This window comes from Crinia signifera, chromosome 4 (genome assembly GCF_055691185.1).
Source record: "Crinia signifera chromosome 4, ASM5569118v1, whole genome shotgun sequence".
Lineage (NCBI taxonomy): Eukaryota > Metazoa > Chordata > Amphibia > Anura > Myobatrachidae > Crinia > Crinia signifera.
In genome coordinates, this window is record NC_139220.1 from 194869201 (window position 1) to 194891923 (window position 22723).

Here is a 22723-nt window from a genome sequence, read left to right on the forward strand (position 1 = left end):
TCATGTTTGATGATTCTATGCATTACAGGGGCCTAGCTGTTTTTAGTTTCAATAAAGGCAAAACCTCAGAATGTTGCTCTAAAGTGTGGGCGTTTTTTACTGCAATGCTCAAAATCTTAAGGCTACTTTCTTTGCAAAAGAAATGACTGTAGCGTCATTGTTAGTCATAATCTATATGTTATGTATATTTTACACTTACTATTTGACTATTTTTAGATTAAACTAACAAAGCCATGAGATTAATCAATAAATGTGAAATGTATAATATCTAAGAATAATATGAATATGTGTGCTTATATCTACAGTATACAGTGTATCTAAATACTTTGTATATGTATGTATTAAGGCCAGTGTAAACCTAAGCATACAGATCTACTAGTGGAGGGTCAATTTTATAATCATATAGTGGAGCAATAGTATTATTGTTGTTCTTATTATACTTTTTTTTATATGGTGGCCACAATGGATCTGCAGCACCCAATCACACATGCATAAACAAATAGGCCAAAGAAGAACACAGTCAGTTAAGCCACCTACGCACAGTGCGACCCAGCAATTTTCCTGAGCAATGTGCTTAAGGTGTCCTGCGATTCAACCGCAATGCTTTGTGCTGAGCGGGGCATTTCCTATTTTTAATAGACAAAACACCACAATCTAAGGAAAGCCAATGCAAGCACTGGCTTTCCCTGTGGGTGATAGCACCGCGCGGGACCATGCATCGCCATCGCTGCAGGTCATACACATGGGCCCTTATTCTTGTTCACTCGCAAAGGCAAATTCCTTCTCAAATGGAAAAAACCATTTGCACTGCAGGTGGGGCAGATGTAACATGTACAGAGAGATTTCGATGTGGGTGAGTTATTTTGTTTCTGTGCAGGAAAAATACTGACTGCTTTATTTTTACACTGCAATATAGATCTCACTTTGATGTAAAACCCCACCCAAATCTAATTCTTTCTGCACAAGTTACATCTGCCCCACCTGCAGTGCACATGGTTTTGTCCATTTGAGAAGGAATTTCCTTTGCGAGTGAACCAGAATAAGGGCCATGGAGCGTTCAGTTCTCCATTTCTAAGCGATTTAGTTAGATTGCTTAGAAAAGGTGCTGAAATTGCCCCATGTGTATACTCCTTTACAGTTCAAGTCAATAAAGAACAGGGTCAGAGTATCAATAGCACTGAAATAACTATCAGGGTGGCAGAAACTGAGGGATTTGATGGGAGGGAGTATGGAGAAGAAGATAGTTTAAGAAATGACCAAGCATACCAAGCACTTGATCAAATTATTAAGAAGCTTCAATTTTTCATCTCTGTCGCCTACTGTTATTTTTAAGGGGATACTCAACACCTAACACATTTTAAATAGAAAAAAAAAAATAACTGTGCAGGAGTTATGAACAGGTTAATTTTAATACTCATTCTATTTAATTTTCACTATACACTGCATACACAGCCTGGTATAAAGTAAAATACATTAAAATAAAACAAAATAATATCATGAAAATTTATTGTGGAAATTATTAATACATTTATTATCCATAATATACCAGTATGTTAGTATCCATAAGATTGCAATTTGTTAGTTAGCCATACCCAGTCATACCCAGTCATACCCAGCCTCCCAACGCAGTACACACCCACTCAGCCAGACTCTACAATGGCGGCCCCAACACGCTGTGACATAGCACCTGTACCTTGCCTCCTGGCAGTCACTGCTCCCCGGCACCGCAACCATAGCATGCACCCAACGCTGAGACCATTGGACCCTGAATCCTATGTCTAAGGCCATATTCCTTTGTGAATACTGGGGCTCTCTACATACCGGTCTGGGTACTGTTTACTTAAAAGCTTCCCCCCCAACACCTCATCATCTGCATACATAAAATGTACAGCAATCTTCCTCACCAAACGCACTACCTCCACTTCCTCTCTTCTACAAGTCCTTCACTGGCTTCCCTTCCCTTTCAGAATTCAATTCAAACTTCTCACACTCGCTTACAAAGGCGTCACCCACTCCTCTCTAATTTAAATCTCTGAACTTGTATCCCTTTACACTCCCACTTGTCCCCTTCTCTCGGCTAATACCCGTAGGCTCTCCTGCCGACTTATTACCTCCTCCCACTCCTACCTCCAAGATTTTTCACGTGCTGCTCCCTTACTCTGGAATTCTCTACCTCTCCCCCTCAGACTCTCCACTTCTATACAGAACTTCAAACTGGCTCTTAAGACCCACTTCTTCACCAAACCCAGCAAACTGTCCTTCTAACCTTCTGTTCCTCGCCCTATCTACCCCTCTGGTGTCACCTCTGTCTGTCTGCCCCCCCCCCCCCCTTTAGAATAGTAAGCTCTCACGAGCAGGGACCTATTACCTCATCAGCAGTCTTCGACTGCACCAAAGCACGCCGTTTGCTGCCACCTTGATACTTATGTTGCAGCAATCGGCTGATTTTCCTATAATCATTTAACCTGTATTTGTCCTGTATTGCCTTCAACTGTGAGTCACTTTTTTCCTGTTTGATTATGTGTACTCTGTAACTGGGCGCTGCGGAACTCTTGTGGAGCCATATATATATATATATATATATATATATATATATATATATATATATATATATATATATATAAAGGATAATAATAATAATAATAAGCAACTGTCAGTCATGGAGTAGGGCACAGTATAGTATATGTTTGGTATACAATACTATTTCTAGAGCTCTGAGTTATTCTCTCAAGAATGAAAATCAAAGCCATACAGTGAAAATTGTCAGTTCCGTTCCTTCCCTGTTATGTTATGGGTTCATGTCGCAGATAAGTGTCCGAGATAAACAAGCATTTCCCCGATAGAATTCCAGAAACTAATCAGCTTTGACATTGTTTGTTCTGCCCTCAGGAATAGTAGATGTTCCAGACAGAAAAAAAAAAAATCTATATATAAGGATATTGCAAAAATGTACTGTTAAACCTCAATAAGAATAGCATTAGTAATCAGCAATGTTTATCTTTAATAACCTCCTTTAATTGTTAATACAGAAATATCCAACTATGAAGGTAGTTTTTTTTTTTTAATCCTATGAGGAAATAGTTTGCAGAGAATATTATTATTATTATTTACAGTTTCTTATTTTAGTGCAGTATATTCAGTCGTGCTTTACAATTGGAATAAAGAGCAGACAAAACCAGCCTGTGGTATGTTTTATCTGTAACCTTGTTTAAACCACATTTTCCTTATGCCCATTTATATATACATGTGGTCTTGGTTAAGGGATGGTCCATTTCATATAATTGGGAAATAAGAATAAAGGACTCATCGTTCTGCTGGTATAAAAGAACATTGCTTTTTATAAGATGGGCTTCTAGTAGGTGTTTAGCGGTTGGAAATGTCCAGTAAGATGCCGATTGGTGTGTGGTTTGTCACTCTCCATATTAACACTTTTCAAGGCTTATTACTCGTCCCTTTGGGCCAGATGCTCTAAGCTTCAAAAGTGATAAAATGGAGATTGAGAAACAACCAACCAATCAGCTTCTGTCTGACATTTTTCAAACACTGGCCCTTATTCAGATCTGATCGCAGTACAAATTTGTTTGGAAAATGGGCAAAACCATGTGCTCTGCAGGTGGGGCAGATGTAACATGTGCAGAGAGAGTTAAATTTGGGTGGGGTGTATTGAAACTGAAATCTAAATTGCAGTGTAAAAATAATGCAGCCAGTATTTACCCTGCACAGAAACAAAATAACTCACACAAATCTAAATCTCTCTGCACATGTAACATCTGCCCCACCTGCAGTGCACATGGTTTTGCCCATTTTCAAACAAATTTGTACTGCGATCAGATCTGAGTAAAGGCCACAGTCTGTGGCATGGCAGGTAGGAGCTGATTGGCTTGCTGTTTATAACTCTCCATTTTATCACTTTTGAAGCTTAGTACATCTGGCCCTTTATGAGAAGCACATCATTATTACTATCTGACAAATTGTGAGAAACTGATCTTCCTTATCACCATTAGTAAACATGAAACTGTTAACTGCATTTCTTTATTAATTATTCATAACTGTATTGTTAGCACTTTGCACTCTGTGTCAGTGCATTTTACTAAGTTATTGGCACATTTTTTACATGGAATATTCAATTTGGTAGGTATAAGGAATCAGTTCTTTGGAAAGATGAGTACAGGAGCAAGTGATTGTACTGATGTGGTGTCAGGCATCAAGCTGTTTCACACCTATGATTGTTTTTGAGGACAGGTGATGCGGGCAGTGTCATGGTGTGATGAAGGGAACAGAGGCAAGCAGTGTCACAGAGGGAGAATTAGAAAGTGGTACAAGCAGGTTCCCCAACAGCATGGTGATGTAAATCACAACACGCCTGGACAGCTGGATTATATAGATTAAGTCATTTTGTGCAGAAAGGAGTTTGGTTGCTTAGAACAAAGTGACAAATTGCAAATTGGATGGACAAATTGAGCATACGTGTCCAGCATCGAAGTTACAGTATCTCTATGTTAGCAGAATACCCTATAGAAGAAATTAATTTATTCTATAGAGCTATTGTGTTAGTTTTTGGATACTAGTATTTGCTGTTTAGAATAAAGGGAAGTTTATAGTATATCACATTGGGATGAACTGCACTTTAAGGTCAGGCTTAGTTGAACATTGCATTTTAACTATTTTTTTTTTTTAATGTATTTACTGTAGCTTCGTATATTTTGGTGTCCTTAGTGTCAGTAGATTTTTCTTTTAGAGTTATTTAATGGCCAAGCTTTAATATTAGGACCAACTATCCATATGTTTAATACAGCTCAAGTCTAACTCTAGCATACATTTATATCATGTGGCAAGTCTTAATAGACTTCACAATGACTTAGTTTCAATCTGACATCAACAAATACAAAATGAATGCCCACATTTCTCTCTTTCCTGGCAGACAATTATCTCTTCACACGTTTTTAGGATGAGATAATCCTGATTCTCAGCAGAAAATTCCCCTTTTCACCTTTTTATTTGCCCTCAGAGAGTCATCATAAGGGACCCCGCAGGCTTGATTTATCATATTGGATGGCCATGGTGTGATAAGATATGCCTGATTAATCTTGTAGAGCCAAAATCTAATAATTAAGCTACAGAGTTTCAATTCCATTCAGAGAAGTATGCTAATGTGTATTGACTGCAGACAGGGCCTTTCATTTTATTAGCACACTGTGAGTAGGGGATATGGAATTTTAATTGATGGGAAAGCTTCTTAATAAAATGACTAGGATAATGTATGACTGGGACAATGGGGTACAGGCAGACACAAATGAAGTCACTTTTGGAATTGCTTGCCACTTATAACGCTATTACTATATCAGCTGAATTAATATGGGGTATTCATCGTCATTTCTGTGCTTTTTATAGTTAAGCACATTTATATACTGTAGAATATGGCAAGCTACGTCCGTGCAGCATAACTTAGGTATTAATGTGCTGGTTAAGCAACAAACCATTGGAGTCATTCAGACCTGCTCGCTAGGATGCCGCGCCAAACGCACGCCCCCCACCCACCGGCCAGATCCCCTCGCTACGCTGCTAGTGACCGCACAGAGGTAAGAGCATTTGATGGATGCTCTCCATCGAAGGACTTTTCCTCTGGTCACAGCAGAAAGGTAGCCTCAGACTGATTTTTCTGCTGCACATTGTTGTCCGAATTGGGGATGGGCGCTGACGTCATGTGATGTCATCCACCTGCCCTGTGCAGGCAGGGGAATGCCTGCATTCCCTGGGGCTCCCCCAACATTCCTATGGTCTCACTCACCGTTCTGGTGGTCACGCGCATTAAACTCCGGGTGTCCACCCCGGAATTTCCCCACCTGTTAATTATGCAGCGAGCACCCCGGCGATTGAAAATATAACCTATGCACTGCGCAGTCCTGCACCATTGGGGATGGGGCCAAATTTGGACCTGTTTGAGCAGGTCTGAATCGGCCCCAATATGTAGCAGTTAATGCCACATATGGGTGCAGCTATAGTGGGTGCAGGGGGTACCATATCTACTGGACCCATATCTACTGTGCTATACACATGGACCACTGGGTCAAGGGAAGCCCCATGCCCTGCATTTCTAAAGAGTTCTATGTCGGCAGCTGCAGTGCAGTAGGGAAATCACCTGGAAAATGTGACTTTATTCAATACAGTCTCTCATGCCAACCTGCGGAGAACATCAGGGCAAAGATGAATTATTTGATGGGTTATAATAATACCTACCTACACTCCTGGAGCAGCGATGGCTGGGAGTATGGAACGGTTTGGTATGGGAATTCCAAGAGTTCCAATTGTGGCTCCCTAGAAAGGCTAGTTAAGGCCGCAGAAAAAAATCAGTGGTCAACCCTTGCCTAGGATAGCAGATCATTTTGCTAAAAGGGGTAACGTTAAGGCTAATAAAATAATTTTAAATCCAAGCCATCCTTGTTATTCTCTGTTCTCTCCGTGTTGTCCTCTGAGAAATATTATAGGTGTTTAGGTTGCAGTACTAGTCGGCTGCGGAATAGTCTTTTAAGTTTGAATTTGTGGTGTGTGAATTGTGAGTACTCCTTTTTTCTTTGGAATTTCACTTATGCATTTTTTAATGTTGTAGTGACAATAAAAATGATTTAATTTGATTGAGAACCAGAAAATCAGGTTCTCCTCCTTGCAACCAGGAAGAGTCAGCAAGTACCTGGCCCTCACCTGCAGCCAGCAACCAACCCATTTACCAATGGAATTGAGCGGAATTGTGTCATTGTAGTCATACCCACTTTCTGTACAATGTTGATAAATCTCTTAATTGTTTAATGGGGGCATGGCTATGTTGATACAAACATACAGCCATGCCCCACCACATATGTTATACCATTCCCCCAAACCAAATCCTGCTGTGCTAATTTGCCTGCTCCCTCAGAAAGAGGGACTTTAACATGCTGGCAAGTAGGATTCTGGCTGTTTGACATAGTGTACCTGGTCAATTTTCAGCTATTGACATATTTTCTCCTTAAAGAGGCTGGCCGCCATCAGATGACTTGTGTACATGCATATACAAAGTTTTTACTAAACATTTATTAATGGCTTTTGTAGCTTTCAAGCACATATTCAAAGAGGTAAAGCTGCTTATTGGTTTTAGCTGATGTCTCACATAGGGGGCAATTTTGGTTCACTCTTTCTGACAAATTCCTTCTTAGATGGACAAAACCATCTGCACTGCAGGGGGGCAGATGTAAAATGTGCAGAGTGAATTCGATTTGGGTGAGTTATTTTGTTGCTGTGCTGGGAAAATACTGGCTGCTTTATTTTTACACTGCAATATAGATCTCACTTGAAGTACAACCCCACCCAAATCTAATTCTCTCTGCACAAGTAACATCTGCCCCACCTGCAGTGCACATGGTTTTGTCCATCTAAGAAGGAACTTGTCAGAAAGATTGAACCAAAATAACCCCCATATTTACTGTGCATTAGATTTATCCATGGAGAAGCAGCCTAACTGGCCATGATTATTTAAATACATCTCTAAATAGCAAAGACAAATGCTGTAAAACAATTTATTTAGAACGCTGCAAGTTGATATGTGTATATAAGACATAAAAGTAATTTAAAAGTTAATAATATTTTTAAGAGATTTTGAGATTATGTTTCAGTACGGAGATGTGTGGCAAAGTATAACAGAAAAAAAGACCATTTGGCAAGTGTTTTTGTGGTTTAACTGTGACATTCAAAAGAAACCAACCACACTGTACTGTAATGCACGGCATCTATTAAAAGGTTTTTGTATTGACTCATTTATCATAGTATAGCAATTAAACAATCAGTAAAACATATATATAGGCATTTCATCCCCAACGTAATATTACTTAACAGCGGTACTACAGTATTTAGCATAAAACTCATTTCAGCACCTTAACCACAGAACAGCTCCTAGAAGCGCTGGATTGTGGCAATCTCTACATGTATCACATGTCAGATCATTTTTAATGCCAAGCCAATAAAAAATATCTGGTGGTGAGCCAGAAACAGAGAAATGTATGCCTGATACAGATTACGTTAGGAATTATGGCACTCTATATTTTTCTTATCTTTTGGCACCTGCGTGTTTTTAGCTGTACTTAAACGAAAACTCTGAATGCTGCATCTTTGCAGGTGAGTGCTTTGCAGGGCAGTCAAATCATTGCAGTTTAGCAACAATAAAATCAATGGACAATTTGAACTAAATATCTTTAATACTAAGGGGCTGATTTATCACCATTTCCCTCTGAGGATGTCGATGTGCTGCTATCTCCTTTCTTGCCCCCCCAATTTATACTTACTTGCCCGAGGATCAGCTCTATAGTGAACTGCTGCTTTGTAGCAGGAAGCCCCTGGAGGCTGACTGGTGAGTATGATTTTTAGCTGATCACACTGGCCCAGTCCCCAGTGGCCTCTGATCCCTGTGATTCGCCAGCTGAAGCTAGTATTATTCTCACAGGGCTCATAGCGATTTTTTTTCACATTTGTTTTTCTGTAAATTTACCCACATACAGTAACATTTTCCAGTATAAGTATGGGAGATGTAATCTGCTTACTAAAAATAATGCAAATTAAGGGATTGGAAATTAAAAGAGATCCCTCTAGGGGGTAGAAGGTGGCATTGTGAAACAGAGAAGGGGGGAAGCAGGGACTCTTTACCTGGGCCTATTGGATGGGTCTGAAGGGAGGGGCGGGTCCTAACACCCCCCTCCCCCTTCCCTATTGTAAATAGTGGTTATGGGGAGCAAGAATAGTGACACGCTGCTGTGTGCTGCATTGGGGAAAGAGGCAGCTGCAGAAGCCTTCCTGCTTCCTCTTCTCTCTTCCTGAGTGATGTGCGGGGTGAGCTGGGAGTGATTAATTGCAGCAGACTCCATGCTGGTGCCTTATTGCATGCATGTGCATCTTTGTGACCGCACATTAACTAGAATTTTTTACATTTCCTAAGAAGGGGGCTGACCACACCTTCCTGCATTGGCCATGACCCCCTTCCCTCCAAGTACCTGAGCCGATCATAGCTATTGGCACCCCTGCATATGATGATTATTGGTGGCAAACCAAGTACAGTATACACATGGGGTGGGGTGGTACACTGTATGATGCGTACAAGTCTGCATATGGTAGAGTATACATGCTGGTACTATGCATGCAATCCAGGAGCCCATTTTGGATTTCTGTCTAGTGCTGAGTACACACTCCACAGTTTGCTGAATAAGCCATATAGCCACAGATTACCGCCAGACTCCCGGGGAATACAGTCACTAGGTCGATAAGCATTAGGTCAACACCACTACGTTGACATTACTGAAGGTCGACGTGGGGTAATGTTGACAGGGTCATTAGGTCGACACAAACATTATGTCGACATGGGGAAGGTCAACAGTCAAAATGTCGACATTGGGTTTTTCACTTTTTTGGGGTGCCGATATGTGCTGACAGGTGGTATTTCATTCCCTACAATACCATTCACTAGAGCATGGTGGAAGAATAAAATAGTGTCGCGAGGCACCGTGCCCAAAGCATGGCGAGTGCAGCCAGCCAAGCGAGGGGATGCGGTGCACTTTTTTAGTGTCCCTGATGACCTAACCCCATGTGGACCTTCATGTATGTTGACCTAGTGGGGTCGACCTAGTTGGTATCTATCTAATGATCCATACCCACTCGCGGGTGAACAGCATAGTGCATACACAGTAACCGATATTAGTAATTATATCGGTCATTGACGTCACTTGACCGACTGATGTAATTTGCCCCCAGCTACATGCAGCTGTTGATGGCATAGTCAACATTGAGCATGCACCGTTAATGATATTGAGCAAACACACTATGCATCATTAACGATCTATCACTCTGCGTGTACCAAACATTACTTTGGCCCTTATTCAGATCTGATCGCAGTACAAATTTGTTTGAAAAATGGGCAAAATCATATGCACTGCAGGTGGGGCAGATGTAACATGGGCAGAGAGAGTTAAATTTGGGTGGGGTGTGTTGAAACTGAAATCTTAATTGCAGTGTAAAAATAATGCAGCCAGTATTTACCCTGCACAGAAACAAAATAACTCACACAAATCTAACTCTCACTATGGATTTTACATCTGCCCCACCTGCAGTGCATATGATTTTGCCCATTTTTCAAACAAATTTGTACTGCGATCAGATCTGAATAAGGGCCTTTGTGAGGTCCGCAGTGCACAACTTTCAATTTGATAAAACACCTATCACTTACGTTATTCAATGTAACTTAAAAGTTGCATATTGTGCTTCAATTCATATACAATTATACCATCTGGAAAGACCTTTTCAAAGACTGCAAGTTCTTCTGAGCAGTGCTGCCTTATTTTCCTAGTGTGCCTATTGCCTGCCTGTGTTGTATTACACAATGCCTAGCTTACATTATATAGAAAAACTGTACTACTGCTAGAAAACTGGCCCTGTAAAACAATATTCTGTTTATAAGTCCCTGTCACCACAAGCACTCATGATAAATTGAATGTTTTTATTGATCGGTAATTTAACCCCGTAAATGTCTGAGATGCAAGAAACTTAATGCTGTGTGTATGATTTTTATTGATTTTCAGTTAACAATATTTAATGTTAGAGAAGCCGCAAAATAGAAAAACATTTATTTTTATAAAAAACGCCAAAGTCCCTGGGGCGAGATATCATTGGATGCTCCTCTGCGCTATTGTTACATCAACATGATGCCATGCACACGTCTTACAGCTTTCACGAAGGAGCAATGCTTTTGTTATGCACGGCATACACTATATTCAGGGAAACTGCAGTGTCGGGGGGAACAATTCACAGTATTTTCAGAGAGAGGTGATTCATGCATGTATACAGAGGGAGAAAGTAATAAGTGAATCAGAATACACATTACAAGCGTGGCGTTATTAGGACAATCATCACGCGCCAGACTATAAGGAACAGGTTGAGCTATTTCTGGCTTTGTTCTGTTCTATTTCAATTTACCTGGGGGGAAACTGAAGCAGGTTCTATTGAAATAATTGTTTCACAATCAGGACGTTATTAGCCCCTAGCCCTGCTAGTCACACAGTGATCAGATTATCTGTATTCGTGCTTTGTAACACACAGTGTTGGTGGGCAAAATGGCTATTAGGTTAGATAGTATAAGCAAACATGTGTATATACTGTAGTACAAGTGTATTATTGGGTAGTACTAATGCAAAATATTGGTACTGGATGCTCTGGTATAATGTTACTAAAGCTTTTAAAAATGAAAATATGTGTTGTTGCCCATAGCAACCAGATTCTGTATATAATTGCGTCCAAAAAAAAGGATAGACAGATTCTGCTTGGTTGCTAAGGGCAGTTTCACCTCTTTTCACTTTTAGAAGCTATAGAAAATGTACACAGGGGACTGTACTTTGATATATTACACAGGCAGACTCTTTGTGCACAGCATGTACACAAATGCAGCTACATGAGTAATCCCCTATACTGTCAGTATATCTTGAGGGATTTACTAGGTTCTAAGTCACAAGTTTCCTGAAGACATCTCCTTATTTCTTATTTATGCTGCTGGTTCTAGAAGGCTTTTCTGGTACTGTGAGTTTAAATGATTTTAACTACAACATTTGGTAGAATGCAATGTCAGATACAGACATTTTTTTTATTTAATTGCAGAGAAAAGGTCAAGTAGATCATAGCTAATTCTCCTGTCAATCTTATAACAATTCTTGTTTTGTATCCTGCTGTGCCCTGTTTTGAAGAGAAGTGAAGAGATACTGCATTTCATCATGAGATAGCTAATGAGAAAGGGAATGAGGTCGCACTCTGAAAGTTAGCCCTGGTTATCCAAGTCAAGGAGTTAATGAGTGTAGGATAAAATGATGTCCAAGATGATGTGCTGTCAAATACTCCACTCACATAAAGGGGTCTATTAATTAAGGAAAATAAGCTTTTCCTTATACAAGGGGGCAGCATTGGCAATACCAGTTCTGTTACTAGGGACAGACCCCCAAGCCAAAGCATGGGAACACTTAACAAGAATTATGGTTATTATCAACATTTTATGAATAAGTTAATAAAAACATGTTTGCTTTTTAAATTAACGGTTTCATATTTAATAACTTAATATATTTAATAACGTATTTTTTCTGGAGAATAGTTTTTACATATATGTGTATTTCTTAGCTTTTGTATGTATTAATTTGTTGTTGTTTTTACAATGTGGAATTGAAAGACCAATAGCTTTATTTATGTTGAGTTGTAAATCCTGATCGTGTTTATGCCTGATCTTTAAAAGAGCAATGATTGACTAGCCAAGTCTTGCTAGTAAAATCATTGCCCTTTTAAATATTTATTTATTATTGATTCATATAGTGCACATATTTTGCAGCGGTGAAAAGAGAATATTTGAACATTCACATCAGTCCCTGCCCCAGTAGCACTTACAATCTATATTCCCTACCACATGTACACACACACACACACACACACACACATTCATTCTAGGGTTTATTTTGTTGGAAGCCAATTGATCTACATTGTGGGGGAAGCCCATGCTAAGAATGGGGAGAATATACAAACGCTGCACAATTAGGTCGTCTTAAACACAATCAGAAGCGCCAGGATTTATTATCCCCAAGGCAAGCTTTTATTTCAACAACACATGTATAAACTGGCTAGCTGGATCATGCATATGCAGATCCCTGGTGACTGGCTCGCCAAAGCGTTATAGAGTATTGCTTAGCTACAGTATCCTGAAAATTATTTTTGATAATAATTCCCGGCTCTCAGTCTCCCGGCTCCTGCACCATATAAAAATTGACACTCAGAAAATGGCTGCCTCCACAATGTAGACAGTTTTTGAGGATGCTAGAGTAGGCGGCGGCCTCCTCTAGCAACCTTAAACCGGTCTGCTGTATGGGGGCAGCCATTTTCTGATTGTTACTTTTTATTAGCTGCAGGAGCCAGGACCCAACAAGCGCCAGCCACTTTTGAAGCTTAGTGCATCTGGACCTCAGTTACAGTCAGTCACCACTTGTGTAAACAACACCGGGCCTGATTCAGACCTGATCGCTGCTAGCAGAAGCCAGTGATCAGGTAGATGCTGCCCCACTATAGTGAAATCCTACCTTGCGAATGGATGTGTACAGCTAGCAAAGAATTTCCAGAGCTAAAATGTACATGAAAGCCACTCACCATCAAATTAATTTCCCACTGGAAACAGTTGCAAGCTAGGACTAGTCAGGGACTTACTCGGCGGCTGTAATGAATACAGGCATACCTGTCCTGGAGCTGACATCACATACCCTCCCCTAAAACAAACACCCGATCTGCCCCCCCAGATGTCCACTTGCTATCAAAGTAGCAGGAGTTGCTCACACGCATAGTGATGCATGCGCAGTTTCTCGATAATCGGACGTTGTGCGAATACGCTCAGCAGCGATCATGTCTGAATCAGGCCCCCTGATTAGTATATTATGTATAATAGTATATTATGTGTAATAATGAATAACCTTGGCATATACATTCGGTTGTGTTTGGTTCACTATATTTTCCAGTCCCCCTTGACTTTTATTTGACCTTCTTAAAGACATCTATTTTGTAAGAAATCATTTATTGAGGAGAACTATAATGAAACAATCCACATAAATCCCTGAAAGCCTTTAGCTTTTTTTCCATTGCTTTTATAGATAACCAACTCTTCTTCTTGAGTGGCTGTTCTGTTATTCTAATCACATGCTTACGTTTTCAGCCTTGCACTATAAGCAATAGAACATTTCTGGTGCATTTTAGTGGTTATAGCAATAAGTGATTTTCATTTCTACAAAACTCTTGCCAGAGCATTGAAAGTAAACACTTCTATTTGTTGGCAATTTCACACAATTACGCCAATGATCTATTTGTTTTTAATTTTAACACTCCCATGCAACATTTCTTTCTGTATTCAATGTATGATGTAAAAAATATTGATGAAATGTATGTATTAAAAATATTTTTTTTTCTAATTTATATATATATATATATATATATATATATATATATATATATATATATATATATCAAGGTGGGGGTGCGGCGGCACTCAGAAATAAAGAGGCAGACAGGCGGCATATGAATCCGACGTTTCAAAACCCTTGGTTTTTTTTATCAAGGTGCAGCAAAGAACGTTCTTTGCTGCACCTTGATAAAAAAAACCAAGGGTTTTGAAACGTCGGATTCATATGCCGCCTGTCTGCCTCTTTATTTCTGAGTGCCGCCGCACCCCCACCTTGATATATTACTGAGCAGTGTTTGCACGCTGCCCATGTTTTGGAAGGCACCGGAATTTGTTGCACGTTTGTGCCTCTAGCTTGCAGCTAGACTTGGCTACCATCGGTGTGCTAACCCCATGCATTTGTATATATATATATATATATATATATATATATATATATATATATATATATATATATATATATATATAGCAGTTGAAGGTTGGCGCCCTTTTTTAGACCTTTTCACTGGCACACACCTCAGAAAGGACAGTGAAAACTACATTCTGAATAATATACAACTGTATACTGACTGTACCTGTCTTCGAATACATATTGGTCAAGGTCGGCCTCATAATGAGAGGGTCCACCTGTCAATAAGAACCTTAATCCGAGCAGTCCAAAGATGGCATAATGAGTGTACACACACCTGATTCTATATAGGTAAAAATCATCTAACAGAACCATCCCTATAATTGGAACAGTTCTATGATTGGATAGATTATCGGGAATAATACCTTAGAAACCCTCAATCCACCAAGCTATTTGTTCGTGCGCATGCGGACATAAAAAGTTCATTATACCGATTGAACCATTGAGAGAAAAGGTCTTAGAGCTACAGTGCACCTCTGAATTTCAAAGGACCTAGTTTATAACATCTGGTTGCAGTCACATTCAACTCATGAAAGCTGTGGAAATTATGTCAATGCTTTTTGCAAACCCCTGATGAAGTCACATGTAGGGACGAAACGCGTTGGGATAGTCTATTTGCTATTGTGAAATATACTACTGAACCTTTTATGGTCTGAAACAATCACCACTGAAGTGTGGAACAAGAGACTTTTTAATAAATGTTTATAAATTCTGGACTTTACTTTTATTAATGCGAAATTTGTTAAAAGGCTATATAGACCCAATCACTAAAGGTCTAAAAAAAAAAAAGGGCGCCAACCTTCAACTGCTATCCACATTCCCTTTGTCCCCATCCAACAGGAGTCCTTGTAGGTCAGGCAGCGCAAACATAATAACTACTAAGTTGGAGGCAGGAAACAAGAGTCTGTTCCCCATATATATATATATATATATATATATATATATATATATATATATATAAATATATATATTGATCCAATACTGCCGGCACTCATAAGTAATAGTCAACAACTTGCTCAGGTGCCAGAATACTTGAAAAGATAGCATCCAATATCCCAATTAAGCGATAACAAACGGCACTCAGAGACGTCCAACTGGTTTAAAGGGCTTTAGTGGTAGACATACAGGGTAACCCTTTTTTGCAAAAATTGGGATATTGGATGCTATAAATATATATATATATATATATATATATATATATATATATATATATATATAATGGACAATATGCCGGCACACTCCACTCCAAAATCCCTTCTGCCCAGGTGCAGGTACTGTAGGTAAGAAACAATACAGGCAGGCGGTCAAACCGCACACATGGGACTTGTCTCCTCAGTAATAAAGATCAGGCATCAGCCGTTTAAAGTGCAAGCCTTCGGGAAAGTTTATTATCCCGTAACACGTTTTCTAGCCTGAGGACGGGATAATAAACTTTCCCGAAAGCTTGCACTTTAAACGGCTGATGCCTGATCTTTATTACTGAGGAGACAAGTCCCATGTGTGCGGTTTGACTGACTGACTGCCTGCCTATATATATATATATATATATATATATATATATATATATATATATATATATACACAGTATATATATATATATATATTTATATATCATACACACCTACTTTTCAAGTCTCCTCTCTACTTTTCAAGTCTCCCCAGCACAGGGAAACACCTATGATTCACAGGATCCCCGGGTCAGGGGTGGAGCTGAATGTCATGATTCAAGCCATTCAGCTCCTTTCCACTGCCCAGCGGCTGCTCACTTCACTGGCTGGGAGGATGTGAGAGTCTCCTGCAGCTTCCTTGAGGATAGGCAAGCATGCTAAGCCTAAGCCAGTTTTATTTCTGAAGACTCAGAATGAGCTTAATTGATGAAGCCTGCCCTCACTCTCCATATATGATCCCCAGAATCCTTAGCGGGATTTTGTCACCACCCCCTTCCAGTGTAAATGTATTTATTTAGTTACAGTTTCTCATACAGCGCAGCAAATTCCATTGTACTTTACAATTAGAAACATTGATACAACAATCTGGATATTTATAGACATTGAAAAAAGGTAGGAGGTCCCTGATCACAATCTTACAATTTATAGATATGAGCAAATATCCTGAATGCAGTAGTGCTTCTTCTACTTAAAGTGTGAAAAATATATCTTATCAAAAAAACATAGTATGTGGCCTGATTTAAACTGTTAGCAGTTTGTAAAACATAAGGTCCTTGTGTTTATATAGAGATGAGCCCACATAAAATTTGGAAACACCTATCGAAATGCACCATCTCTACCATCTGCTGATTTAAAAATTCACATTGTGCAAAGAAAACTTTTGGCTTCGTAAAAACTGTAAAACAAATTGTTTAATCCCTATTATCAATGAAAATAGTGATTCACTCAACTTTTTCCATCAGAAATGGTTACCAATTGCAGGTCACACCTGCAACTTCCTTGATTGTGGTCTATGCATACACATCTCTGGGGGGAAATTTGCTAAGATGGAGGTTCTATTTCACATGAGATATTGCTATGGGCAACCAATCAGACATTCTTTTTCACAACTTGGGAATCAACGCCATCTGAATATGTCATGCTTCAAAAACTTAGTCTTTCTTTTAGCTTAATTAATTTACTGTAGGTCTCCATACTAGTATATGGGGATGCTGGGCCAAATCAGGACAGGAAGGCAAGCAGAGATTTTCCATGTTATATTTATAATGAATAGCTCCAATACTTACTTTTAATAAAAGTAGGTGAAAAAGTAAATTTTCATCTACTTTTGTAGAAGTTTAGAGATAATGGGGTGTATTCAATGACTTTTGCGAGCTGTGGCAGTGAGCAGTGCTAGGTTTTTGTAGTGAGGTGGAAATGATATGTGCGGTGGCTAAAACAGCGAGGCTTGCGGCTAAATGCAGCGGGCTCCCTGCATTAGCCGTGAGCCTCGCTGTTTGTGGGAATCCTCGCCATCTTGTGACAGCGTGGATTCCCCCGGAACGTTGAATAGGGTGAGCGGCCAGCATGGGAGTTAAACGCTTGTTTTCGGCGATCCCTGACATTTAACCCCCCTCGCCAGCCGCATTGAATACGGGCCAATGAAAAGACTCATGTTTGTTTCTTTAGTATTACTGTCCGTTATTTTAGAACATTTGCTGCATAAACACATTCATGCATTTCATGTCTTTTCTGCTGCCATCTATTTTTTATATTTAACTTTTTCATTTACCGATTGAACAGCTTTTACATCTTCTTTTGTGTATTTTTATATTTATTTTTTTCTATTATAAATACAGAGGTACATAAGTAAATATCTTTCTGAAAATATGTTTTGCAGCATATAAAAAGTAATCCATCAAGCTTGTTAACTCTTATGTCCAGAGCTTTTCATGTCATTGTTTTCACTTAAGAGACCCTTAAAACTCTTTAAAGCCTTGAAAATTCTTCTTTAATATTGGAAGAGTACTTCAGTTTATTCTCAATTCCTTTTCCTTTTTGTAATTTGGCCAGACTGAGACTGTGATATGTTCCTAATACTGACAGAACTGATGAAAACCTGGAAATTGACCACTTGCGGTGAAAATATTGCTTGCCTAGAATAAAAGCTTGAAATCAATAAAATCTTGAACTGGCCTTCATTGATTTTTTGATCATCCTCCGGTTAGAAGCAAAGCCGGGGAAGAGAAATGATGAATGGTGTCCTTCTCTTTCTAGTAAAAGTTGCGTGCAGCGTAGAAAGATTGCTATAGTGCAAATAGCTAAGAAAGCAATAAAGAAAAGCATTAGGGAAGTGTGGGGATTTTCATGTGATTGGGTATGGATAAGAATATTCTTTGCTGTTAACCTCTTGAGTGATGGTTAAGGTTCTACTGTAGATACCACTTTTGGATGTAGAGTATGTTCTTATTATATTTCACAGGATATTTAATGGTGGTTACTGAACAGCACAAACCATTGTCATGTAGCATTTCACCCTGCATACAGCTGCACTGTCTTTGGGCGTATAACTTTTTTTTACCAAGAAGAGCCAATTCTGGAATCCCAATGATCTTGTTGTCTCTGATGAACTATTCAGAATATAAATTTTAATATACAGTAAATAATCAGTATACTGTAAACTATGCAAGGAATCAAGCTTTGACCCAATCAGCCATATGGAGAATTGTGCTTCTGTATGTTCCACTTCCACAGCACAAATTGCTTGTACTGGGGTCAGTGTGCACTTAACTGTAGGTGTCATGCACCACTGATGTGGAAACTGCATTACAGAACTTTGCTACCATTTGTGTATCAATAGGAAAATGTTATCCAATTGCTTTGAAACACTTATAATATCTAGTTGGGGCCGCACCTGCAACTTGCAATGGTCAAACTCGTATCCAGATGTTTTCTAATGGATAACATTAAACTTTGCCAATGTGATAGGGTGCAAATTCTCAACTTGCATGTGAAACCTTACTAAAACTTGTCAATATAAAAAGCCGAGCTTTGGATAGGTAAGTTTGTCAAAATCATGCACAGATCATTGAGATCCGTGAATGCATCTGTGTTTAAATGTTATAATAAAAGTTTAAAAACAGAAAAAAAACATGTGAGGTCCCCCAATAAGCATAACCAGCCTAGGGTTCTTTAACCTGGTCCTGGTTCTAAAAGTACACATAAAATGTGTAGGGTTCTCCTGTATTTAAAGACCAGCACCAGACTTCTGGATCCTTCCCGGTTCTAAAAATACAAGGAACAATACAAGTAGGAATCCCCCCCGTAGTTATAGAACCAGCCCTGTAGTATCAGCCTAGAAAACAATGCAGATGACTTATGTCTTCTTTATGCAATGATACTTTATTTCTCTATTATGTTGTGGTGCTAATATAATGTGCACACTCCACCGAAGGTGACTATTCTATTCTTGAAAAGCGATATACTGTACTGTAGGGAACAAATTATTTTGTGATTTGGTGGAAAAAAACTCCTGTGTTTCTCATAGAACAATGGTGTGCCGGAAGCCTAGGAATTAGTGCTACACATAACAGATGTGATTTACACAAACATATAAGAACTGAGCTGAAATAATAACTAAAACGGTACATGCTTAGCCTAGCACATATCCTGTTGGGACCAAATATTTCATACATGCGGAATTCAATCTACAGTAGTGGACATACACATTCATATGAAAGATCAGTTTAGCAATCCAGCAATCATCAGAAACCAATATATTTAAAGCGTTTACTGATATGTAATATCAGCCCTGCCTGGAAGGATCCTCTGTTTTATTAGACTGCTCTAAAAGGAATACATCACCGATGACGGACAGGGCGACCAAACAGCATTTTAAATAACAATCCAAAAGCGTTTATCTTCAAGATATTTTTAGGTTGGACTTGAGATCAGGAGCTTCTAAGGTAGTTACAAAGTGATATATCTTAGCACATGGAGATGGATCTGTATGTACATTGTACTGTTTTCCTGTTGTGGCCTTGTACAGGCTGTGCTAGCAGGAGATTTCCTTAGTCATTAAAGTACAAAACTTCTTTCAATAAAGAGAGTGCTTTGACGCAGATTGGTTAGTTTGTGTTAATAAATTTCCCTTGCTCTTTACTTTCTTTATCCAAGTAAAAGTTTCAGTTTAGCATTGTATAGAGTCAATTTCTGTTTACCTTAAAGCAATATTTATGACCATTTTATTACCTCAAATGGTCCTTATTTGTGGTAGTAATATTGGGGTTGTTTATTCCACAACCTTAAACATAAGTTACATACAGTCTGTGTACTGTGTACTTTTGTGGTACTTTTGTGGCCTTTTTTGTAAACTGCAGTGCAGGAATACAGAGTCAGATTTGTCTGGCCAGGAGTGGGGTATTACCCAATGGGCAGCACTGACTTTAAGCTCCTCCCTCTAATGTGGAAGTGTAGAGCCTACAGCACTGCCTTTGTTTAAAAGAGGAGCCCTTTAATATAAAAATATAAGCATGGATGGGGAGGGGTAAACACGTTATTTTGTATTAGTAATCTTCCCTGGCTGCATATTCCTCATCTCTGTGAAATCCATACCTCTTTCTTTCTTTCTCTCTTTCTATCTATAATCCCCGTTTCTCTCTCACCATCTCTCTCTCTGTGGGTGAGATGTACTAAGCTTTGATGTACTAAGCTCCTAACTGTCATTTTTCAAAGACAGTCTGTGGCATGGCAGTAAGGAACTGATTAGCTGGCAGTTTATTACTCTACATGTTATCACTTTGAAAGATTAGTACATCTGGCCCTTTCTCTCTGTCTCTCTTTCTCTCATCACCATCTTTCTCATCACAATTTCCATCACTCTATTTTCCCCAATATATCTCTCTACCCCATGTATTTATTTATCTCTTTATTGTCCCCATTTCTATCTCTCTCTTTTCCATATATTTATACCCCATCTCTCCCTCTCTCTTTTGTCCCTCATCTCACTCATCCCCATCTCTATCATCTCCATCTCTCTCTCTCTCTCTCTCTCTCTCTCATCTTCGTCTGTCTCTCCCTATTTTTTTGCTATCTCTTTGGCATGTCATTCCCAATATTCTTCTTAATCCTATTTAGTCAATGTAGTAGCCTACTTTCATGTAAAGTTACAGTAGAACACTATTGTATTAACAATGTTGGTAAACACAAGAAGAATTATAAGTCCAGGACTTCTTAATAAACATATGGGGAATGCTGAACTTCCACTACCTACTAAAATTAAACAGGAGGCTTCTTAATTGCAATACAACAAACAGGGTGAGTCTTGATAATACTAATGGGTACTTATGTATTATCTGGACTCCCTTGTTAAATGCACCCCATTTTTTCATACCCCTACTATCCAACTACGCATGGAGTTGATTTTATATAGTGTGGCGAGCGCAGCGAGCCACCGTGCCCGAAGCGTGGCGAGCGCAGCGAGCCCCGCGAGGGGATGCGGTCTCATAAGAAAAACGGGAGTCCAGATATTACATAAGTACCTACTAATGTGCTGTATACAGGGGCAGATTGGGATGAAAAATATGCCTGAATAAAATCAGGAAGCAAGGAGAAATAGGGAGGCAGGATGAGGGCCATGGAGAGTGGACATTGGCCATAGTACCAGTGGGTATAACCTAATACTGAAAGTATGGCCAAGCCCTCTCAAAAAAATGTGAAAAAAAAGTACTCTTCATTTTTCCACGTCATTAACTGACTGGACATTATGTGCAGCACTGAGAAGGGAGTTAATTATTCCCCCCAGTAATGATCAGCAAATGGCCCAATCACTTGTACTACTAATGCAGAGTGCTGATTTTGCAGTGGAAAGCGGGGGACTGCAGAAGTTTGCCACCTCCTAAGTTAATACATTTTCATACAGAACTACAATTCTAAAATAATAAGTTGAGCACCCTCTTTTAGAAATTACAACCCACACTTATTTTTGGTCACACTAACAGGACACTCTTTAAGAGGAACATTTATTATTAAACTTCTAATTACAATTTAGTGCTTCGTTTGGGTTTGTTTGCATGAGTTTGCGGCATTGATTTGTTGAAAGATGTTTTCACACTTTTAATTGGCTCAATAAAGTGACACAGGAACCTTGGTGCATTGATTACTAGCCTCTGTGTCAAGACACCTTTATTCTTTTTGCTGGATATGTTGTAACAATTGATGGGTAAAAGGGAGTTGAAACATGCTAAAAAAGACAAATCATGAGTGTACTGTCAGTACTACAGCTTATAAGGGGGTTGTCAGTTCCCAACCTGACTAGCAGCGATATAAATTCTATATGTTATATATGTAACCAGTGCTCCACATAGTGATCAACTAATACTGTAATTATCCAATAGAAATCAACTAAAACACATTTCTAAAAAAAATATTAGAAGTCAGTTTGTCATGCATTGATAAGGTTAATCAGACTATGTGTGGCACTATTACAATGGGTGTTAAGTGCAAGCGGCACCTTGGGCATGATGTGGGGCATTGCTACTATGGGCATTATCTGTGGCACTACTGTGGTCATTATCTGTAAGGAACACTACTATGGTGGGCATTATTTGTGGCACTACTACTGTGGGTGTTACAAACAAGGGGCACTACTACTTTGGGCACTACAGTGTATCAGCATATATAAAACGGGTGCTACTTTATAGCATAAAGTGACTAAGGGGCACTTCTGTGTGAAGTAATGTGAATAATAGGCACTACTGTGTATTGTAATGTGAATAAGTTACACTACTATGTGGTACAATATGAATCAGGGGCAATATGATCAGTGTAATTTGAACAGGATTGTGCTACTGTGCATTGCATATTTAATTGGAGGTACTATTGTGTGGCCACATCCCTTCTTTGTGAGAC

General features: G+C 39.1%; 1 protein-coding gene across 2 annotated transcripts in view; it reads left to right on the forward strand.

The window, feature by feature from the left end:
* The window catches only part of PLXNA4 (plexin A4), a 602161-nt gene that overhangs the window by 312781 nt on the left and 266657 nt on the right, over positions 1-22723 (forward strand). The gene's annotated exons all lie outside the window — the stretch shown is intronic.